The 9,484-nt window shown below is 36.8% G+C and overlaps 1 long non-coding RNA gene across 1 annotated transcript; it reads right to left on the bottom strand.

The window, feature by feature from the left end:
• Positions 1–1,870: 1,870 nt before the first annotated feature.
• On the bottom strand, positions 1,871–2,708 carry LOC130014934 (uncharacterized). The gene is made up of 2 exons (XR_008789747.1): positions 2,411–2,708; positions 1,871–2,334 (listed from the first exon to the last, which is right to left on the bottom strand). It is a non-coding gene; the product is annotated as an uncharacterized LOC130014934 (long non-coding RNA).
• Between the last annotated feature and the right edge of the window lie 6,776 nt (positions 2,709–9,484).

Raw genomic sequence — 9,484 nt, 5'->3', positions numbered from 1 at the left:
GTTTGTTTGACTTGCTGCAGCCTACCATTGTTAGTTAAAAGTGTGATCTAGGATAATAAGTACTTCAATTTGACGATGAATGGATGCAAAGAGACTTATGGCAGATGGTAGTTCTAAATTATTTCACTATTATGGACTTTATGATTTGTTGGATTCTTTTTTCTGTGAGTAAAGTGTGATATCTTTTAATATTATCATTTTCTTTTAATATTATCATTTTCTTTTATTAACAAGTCTTTCCTTTGTTTTTATGTTGATTAGAGATCCCCACAAAGAAGCCAAATGTAACATTTGGGTATCATGTGAAGTTCATACTTTATTTGTTAGGATTGGTTTCTAATTATGTGTGCACTTAAAAATAAAGAGATGTTCTTTATATGTCGCAGCCGCACCCGGTTTATAGGGGTTTGAAGAAGTATACACCAATTTATCCTTATTCTGTTTATATTTGATTGCCATTTTTTATTGTACAAAGTCTATATAAAGTAAAGTAAACTCGGCGTAATTTAATATAATCTAAATGTCAACTAAAAGTAAATTAAATGTCAACTCAATATAAATTAAATATAAATTTGCAGCTTTTGTTATTTTTCTTTTTTTGTGCATCTTTATGATGGATTTTTGATTCATTTTCAAGTTAAATGGGTGTTTGTGTCCTCATTAAGGGTTCATGTTCTGAATATGTTGGATTTAGAGCTTTAATCATTGTTCTATATAAGGCCATGACTTTCTTCACGAGTTTATCTTTAATATTTATCTTTAATTTGCTGAAATTTTTCTTATGTAATTATGCTAAATTTTAAAAATAAATTAAATGTCAACCGCAAATCAACTAAAAATCAACTGAAAATCAACCAAATGTCAACCAAAATATAAAAAAATTGACTTTTCATTTTTCTTTCGCGGCACATTTCAAACCTATTATTACCATTTTTCCGCTTCCTTAAGGTTGACTAACGTCAATTTCGACTGTTTTGATGAATTTTCTTTAATATGTTTGAGCTCTTATTTTATAATTTCATCAAATTTTAAAAATCAAACAAATGCCAACTGAACATCAATTAAATGTCAAAAGAACATCAACCAAATTTAACTAAATATTAATCAAATGTCAACTGAACATCAACCAAATGTCAACTAAATATTAACGGCAACCTAAGATTAGCCGAATGTCAAATAAACATCAACCAAATGTCAACTACATATTAAAGACAACCTAAGATCAACCGAATGTCAACTAAGCATCAACCAAATGTCAACTAAATATTAACGACAACCTAAGATCAACCGAATGTCAACTAAACATCAACCAGATGTCAACTAAATATTAACGACAACCTAAGATCAACCAAATGTCAACTAAACATCAACGAAATATCAAAAAAATTTCATTAACACATAAGTTAGGATATAAATTAGTTTCAACTTGGGTTGTACTTTTTAATGTTTTGAGCAAAAATTAATAGTACAGATTGAATAATTTTAAAATCAACCTAATATCAACTTAATATAATTTTTTAATTTATTATGTGTTTATAAAAATGCTAATTTGTAAATCATGTATACAAATAGATTTAAAATAAATTCTAATGAAACTCTACAATTCTTTCAAAATGCATCAAAATTTATTGTTGGATGAAAAAAAAATTACTTATGGACATAAAAATAAACTAAAAAGAGTTCATATGGACTGTATTCAACTGCAGGACATGATTTTGACTATTAATGATATTAGAAACAATATATTTGTATACATGAAAACATAAAATGATAATTGCAATTAGTTATAGAACTAATTGCATGAAAAAAATATTGGATGTTGAACAAGTAAAGTACCTGCAAGAGTCTCAATTAATAGAAAAAATTCATCTAGATCATTAAAATTAACAATATTTACTTGACATCAGATGTTAATCTTTTATTAGGTAAAATGTAATTGCTACTCTTATCTATTGATTAAGTTTCACATTTCAAAGTTTTATTACTGAAACAATTGCCATATTTGACTATCATTTGTAAGATTATTTAAGTTTGTAAGTCTCCATTAACAACACAATTGCAATCAGATTTCAGTAGCAGAATTGCAATTAAATTTCAGTAGCAGAATGTCAATGTTACATCGCCATCGCCGATAAACTTTTCTCCAAAAATATTCACCGCCACGGCCGCCGCCGCCATGATCGGAGATCCATCGATAGAAGATCTTGCTGCGATGCAAAACAACAGTAACAAGGCGATTGGAGACCAAAGAACACGAGCCCATATTTTTGCTCTACTCCACTTTCGGTGGCCGGCCGTTGGGTCATCTCTCGTCTTTTAGAGAAGCCAAACATTCTGGAATGGTAGAAAATGTCACACAACAAAATTACCGCTAATCAACATTGCAAAGACTCTCGACTCTGCTACCTACCTTTGAGGCTCCATCGTTGTTGTATTCTCCGTCCTCCAACACATTTATAGCCCGGAAATAGTCTTCCAGTTCATCGCCACTCGCCGGAGAGCTCAATTTTCGCCGTACTGTAATGTTGCCGTACTTAATTTGTTTTTCTTTGTGTTGGGAAGAAGGAGGGCACAATTGTCCTATTTTATTATTAAATCAGCTTATTTAGATTTTGAAGTATTTATGTAAACTTTTATTTTTTCTTGAGAGATTTTTGCATTTTTTTATTACGTGAGGTATAAATGATAACCATTTGATGTTTTGAGGGATTTATGTGCTTAGCCCTATATATTACTTAAAGTGCATAAACATTTGTTGATTGATTCATCAAGTTTTTTCAAAAAAAATTATTTTTTAATATTTTTTTCTGGAAATAAATATTTTTGGAACAATATTTTAAAAAAAAAATTCTGGAAAATTTAAAAAAAAAAAATATTTTTTTTAAATTTTATCAAAATATATTTTTCCTGGAAAAAAAATTTTTAAAATTTTTTCCTGAAATTTTTTTTTCCTGGAAATAAATATTTTTTTAAAAAAAAAAATTCTGGAAAAATTTTTTATATATTTTTTTCTGAAAATATTTTTTTTTATTATTTTAAAAAAAAATCAGATTGAAATTTGGGTTTTAAATTTTTCATCTAAAGTGATAAAAAGCAAAAAAAAGTAAGTTAAATAACCCATATAACCCATGTTGGTTTTGAATAACTAAACTAACATAACCCAAATTATTTGGGTTATAACCCAAGATAATATTAGAAATTCAGTTTGGGTGGTTATAAGCTCATAACCCAACCAAACTGAATTTGAACACCCCTAACTGCGATAATTATTTTTAATATGTTTCCTTTATAGATTAGGAATATCATCTTTCTATTTGTTAAGCACAAATATATAAAGGGTATTTTTGTCCGTGAATGAAAGTGTTCCCCCGCGAATACACTTTTATATTTGTTATAGATATAGATAGATACTAAACTAAATAACTAAAATAATGACTAAAAATAAGATAATGACTAAAAAAGATAACTACTAAGTTAAGATAAGAATAAAAGGATAATTGATGTATTGGATGCGCAAGTAACAGGATAATCAGAATCCCAATCTGATTATGATTAGACTTCCAAATTTGATTATGATTAGACATCCTATTTTGATTAGGACTATTTTAGACTGTATATATATACATATGTAAACAACAAATAAAAGACATAGAATCATTATTATTCAATTCTACAATTGCTTTCATCTTCTCTAATTATTTACATGGTATCAAAGCCTATTTGATCCTTTATCTAAACACAAACCCTAAAATTCTAAAACCATACTATGTCGAAAGAAGTTGAGGATGCCGCCGCCGCCGCACACGCTGCCGCCGCAGCCGTATCGAACTTCAAATCTCCATATTATCTTCACCCTTCGGATCACCCGGGACTTAAAATTTGCCTGGTGACTCTGAAAGGCGAAAACTACGAAGAATGGTCTTCTTCCATGATAAATTCTTTGGTAGCTAAATGCAAACTCGGTTTCATTGATGGCCGAATTACGATACCATCTGCCAATATTGATTTGATTGAAGATTGGCAGATGGTAAACTCTATGCTTATAGGTTGGATCGTCCAATCCATTGATCCTTCCCTTAGGTCTTCCATCACTTATTTTCCCACTGTCAAAGAATTATGGGATGATCTAAAGCAGCGTTTTTCAGTTGGGAATGGCCCCCGAAAGCTTCAACTACGATGCGATATCATCTCTTGCAGACAAAACGGGAAATCAGTATCAGATTATTATACGACTCTCAAAAAATTATGGGAGGAATTGGCGACATACGTTCCACCCAATAAATGTTCATGTGGTGGTTGTAAGTGTGAGATTACTGCAACCATAAACAAAGAACGTGATGAAGAAAAAATTCACCAATTTTTAATTGGCCTTGATGACTCTGTGTTTGGTTCTCTTCGCTCCACCATCTTGGCTCAAGAACCATTGTTACCTATTGCTCGCATTTATTCTCTTATTGTTCAGCAGGAGCGATTAACAACTGTCGTTACAAACCGTGAGTCACCTGCGGACGCAACTGCATTTGTTGCTCGCAAATTCACATCTTCTTCCAAAGACGCTGTCTTAATCGACAAAAAGAATTTGACTTGTACTCACTGCAATGGAAAGGGTCATGACGTTTCCATTTGTTTCAAACTTCACGGTTTCCCTGATTGGTGGAAAGAGCGCGCCGCTGCCAGACGTGGATCCTCATCAACACCTATCGAACACACATCTTCTAATCCTAGTATGACTCGCAATTCCGGTACTGCCAATGCTGTGCAGCCTGCTGTTTCATCCTCCGCTCCTGCTCAGTCCCTCACTACTCAGGATCGTCAGGCTTTTGGTCCAGTACTTACTAATGACCAATGGACTGCGGTTCTTAATCTTTACAACTCTATGAATGTTACGTCCGACAAGTCAGGTAAACTTTTTTGGATATTAGATACAGGAGCATCTTTCCACATGACAGGCGATAGATCTCTTCTTCGGGATATCATCTCGGTTCCTCCTATTGCTATCACTTTACCGGATGGTCGCGTTTCATCGGCTGTTCATACCGGCAGTTTGACGTTTGATTCAATTCAGCTTCACAACGTGACAACGTCTTATACATACCAAATTTAGATTGTCATTTATTGTCTTTATATCAGCTTGTTCATGATCTACGCCTGCTTGTTCTAATGACTGATCGTGTGGTTGTTTTACAGGAAATCAGTACGAGGATTGTGATTGGCGTGGGTAAGCCGCGAAACGGGGTCTATTGGCTGCAGACGTTTTCATCGGATAGTCGTGCTTGTTCTGCTCACTCTTCAGCATCTTCTGCTAGTCTTTGGCACAACCGTCTCGGTCATCCTTCTGCATCAACCTTGTCTTCTATTACTACTTTGGCTTTAGATAGTTCTAGTTTATCTACAATAAATCCTTGTGATGTATGTTACAAGTCTAAACAAACTCGTTTGTCTTTTCCTTCAAGTTATAATAAAGCAGATTGTTTATTTGATCTTATACACTGCGATGTATGGGGGCCCTATAGTACACCTTCTTCTAGTGGTGCCTCTTATTTTCTTACTATTTTAGATGATTACTCCAGGGCTGTATGGGTACATCTGTTCGTTTCCAAGACTGAGGTTTCAACTTTACTGCGTAATTTCTTTGCCATGGTTAGCACTCAGTTTCATAAACAGATTCGACGAGTGCGTACCGACAATGGCACTGAGTTCCTTCTACTTCGACCTTTCTTTGCCTCCAATGGTGTTGTGTTTGAAACATCCTGTGTGTCTACACCACAACAAAACGGACGTGTCGAACAAAAGCATCGTCATCTTCTTAATGTGGCTCGTGCCTTGCGCTTTACAGCTCATCTTCCGCTGGATTTTTGGGGTGAGTGCGTCTCTACAGCTGCGTTCCTTATCAATCACACTCCTTCTTCTGCTATTGAGGGCCGAACGCCATATGAATTACTTTATGGCCGTGCTCCCTCCTATGATTCTCTACGTGTCTTCGGGTCTCTTTGCTTTGCTGCGCAAGTTCCGAAACATGGTGACAAGTTTAGCAGTCGAAGTCGGAAGTGTATATTTGTCGGCTATCCGCAAGGTAAGAAAGGGTGGTTATTATATGATCTAGAGACTCGGGTTATATTTGCAAGCCGGGATGTAGTATTCTACGAATCACATTTTCCTTTCTCTCTTGGAAATACCTCGGCGTCAGGTCAACTGCAAGACCGATCTCCGGCTGTCTTTGATGACACTTCACCGTCAGATGAACAACCCGACAGGGGGAGTTCAGAAATCGCTGCTATACCTCCAGCAGAGGTGATCCTACCACCCATTGCTCCGCAAGTTTCTCCGCAAACAGAAATTGCACCAACTTCTATTTCGCGCAGCGATCGTATTCGCCGGCCACCGTCTCATCTAAACGACTATGTTTGTCGCACTACTCGCCATATAGACTCCGTCGGCACTTCATCAATACCCATGTCCTCTTCACATACCTCAGGTACTCGGTTTCCTATCGAAAATTTTGTTTCTTGTGCTAAATTTTCTGCTTCCCATAGTGGTTTTCTTGCAGCTGTTACCGCCGGGGATGAACCGGCTCATTTCAGGCTGGCCATTAATCATCAACATTGGCGGGATGCAATGAGTGCAGAACTCAATGCTCTTTCCGCTAATCACACATGGACACTTACTCCTTTACCACCCGGGAAACATCCAATTGGATCCAAATGGGTCTATCGTATTAAGCACAACTCAAACGGGACTATTGAACGATATAAGGCGCGACTTGTTGTGCTCGGTAATCGCCAAGTGGAAGGCGTTGATTTTAATGAGACGTTTGCCCCTGTTGCTCGCATGGCCTCAGTACGTGTGTTTCTATCCGTCGCATCCGTTCGGCAGTGGGAGCTTCATCAAATGGACGTCCATAACGCTTTCCTTCATGGCGACTTAGATGAGGAGGTGTATATGAATCCACCTTTGGGTCTTCTCGGTGTCCCTCCTGGTCATGTTTGTCGTCTTCGCAAGTCTCTCTATGGACTACGGCAAGCTCCTCGTAATTGGTTTGCAAAATTGGCCTCTGCTTTACGCCATTATGGCTTCAAACAGAGCTATGCTGATTACTCATTGTTCTCGTATTTTCGACATAAGACATGTATTCATGTTCTAGTCTATGTTGATGATCTCATCATTGCCGGTAATGACTCTGCTACTATAACTCGTTTTAAGATTTACTTAAGTTCTTGCTTCCATATGAAGGATTTGGGGGCTTTGAAGTATTTTTTAGGTATTGAGATAGCTCGAAGCGACAAGGGTCTTTTTCTTTCTCAGCGAAAGTATGCGTTGGATATTCTTTCCGAGTCCGGTCTTTTGGGAGCTAAGCCGGCCGCTTTTCCCATGGATCAAAATCATCATCTTGCGTCTTCTACCGCTGAGTTGCTCGATAAACCGGATCAATATCGGCGTCTTATTGGCCGGTTCATATATCTTACTATTACTCGACCCGAGATCTCCTACTCTGTGCATATGCTAGCACAATTTATGCAAACACCTACTCGTGATCATTGGCAAGCTGCTCTTCGTTTATTACACTATATAAAGGGGAGTCCGGGCAAGGGCCTACTCCTTTCCGCTTCAAGCTCTTTACAATTGCGTGCTTTTTGTGATTCCGACTGGGCTGCCTGTCCTACTACTCGACGGTCTATCACCGGTTTCTTCATTCAGTTGGGTGTATCACCTATTTCTTGGAAGACTAAAAAGCAGGTAACTATTTCTCGGTCGTCTGCTGAGGCTGAGTATCGTTCTATGGCCTCTACATGTTGTGAGCTCATCTGGCTAAAGTCTCTGCTTCTTTCTCTTGGAGTTGCGCATTCCTAGCCAATGCATCTTTTCTGCGACAATCAGGCCGCTTTACATATCGCTGCCAATCCTGTATTTCATGAGCGCACTAAGCATATCGAGATCGATTGTCATTTGGTTCGCAATCAAGTACAGGCTGGCAATGTTCTTACCCGTCATATTGCTTCCGCTGACCAACCAGCTGATCTCTTCACGAAGGCTCTTGGAAGGGTTCAGTTTACTACGTTATTATCCAAATTGGGCATGATTGATCCTCATGCTCCAACTTGAGGGGGAGTATTGGATGCGCAAGTAACAGGATAATCAGAATCCCAATCTGATTATGATTAGACTTCCAAATTTGATTATGATTAGACATCCTATTTTGATTAGGACTATTTTAGACTGTATATATATACATATGTAAACAACAAATAAAAGACATAGAATCATTATTATTCAATTCTACAATTGCTTTCATCTTCTCTAATTATTTACATGATGACTTTTGGGCTCAAAAACCCGAACTAGCCCATATGAGCTCATTTTTGGTCAGTGTAAATAATGCCTCCACGTCTTTTTGGCTGAATGTCAAGGAAGATGAAGAGACGTATTTTATCGCATGTCAAAATCATTTTTTAATCGGTCATAGACCGAAAAATTGAAATCCCATTTGTTACAAGCGACCAATTTTAGCCGAGACATTAATTAATTGTGATATCCGTTGCCACATATATTAACTCGGCCATAAATTTTTCTTGATTTTGCACAACTCTCAGCATACTGATGTATACCATTCGTCTTCTTGGGCGACGACCTTGCCATATTGATTTAACAGCGGGATAAATAAGGTCAGTGCATATAGTGGACCAACCTCAGGTGGAAATTAAATTGCCAAGTACAAAGAATTCACTCATTAGCAAGTTAAATAATTCTGCCAATAAGCCGATTATAAAAACCACACCTTTTATGGATTTGTTCGGCTTTGCATGCTTCTTATCTCCATGTCACCTTGTCATGCCCACTTTGATTCTTGCAATCCCAGCTTTCACTTGATTGGACCATCTTTTAACCATGCAAATAAATTGTCTAATTTTATCAAGATTATTCGGATCAATAAATTGCCAAAATTAGTCTTTAATCGGCCAACAAAGATATATTGCGTATGCCTCCAGATTTCAGCCGATTAATAATTCTGTACCATAACAGTTGTGTCAGCCGAGAGTACCATAACAGTTGTGTCACGCCTTTCTCTGATACTCCCTAAACTCCGAATTTATTCGGTGTTTGGACATCTCGGCCCTTCTATTGGCAGGCTCGGTGATACATTGTCCCAACAAGACTTTAACTAATAATTTCACAACACTCGTTAGTCTACCAAAATCTGTTTTTTTCTCCCTTCAAATTATTTTGATGGCTTCATTCATCTGATTCATCGCCTCATCAAATACATGTTGTTTTTTCTGGACTACCTCATTACACATTGTTATGAAATCGGCACGTGATAGTGAGGGGCGAGCGGGACGTAGGTTGCAGACAATCATTCGTCTCCTCCTTATATACACTACTAAAAAACTGTGTTTTACCGACGAATTTTAGCAACGGATACAAAATCCGTCGCTAAATCTTTTTCACCGACGGATTTAGCGATAGATTTTAAATCCGTCGCTAAATT

The sequence above is a fragment of the Mercurialis annua genome, linkage group LG8 (genome assembly GCF_937616625.2).
Source record: "Mercurialis annua linkage group LG8, ddMerAnnu1.2, whole genome shotgun sequence".
NCBI lineage: Eukaryota > Viridiplantae > Streptophyta > Magnoliopsida > Malpighiales > Euphorbiaceae > Mercurialis > Mercurialis annua.
The sequence above is the reverse complement of the archived record's forward strand: the minus strand, read 5'-3'. Positions and strand labels throughout refer to the sequence as shown.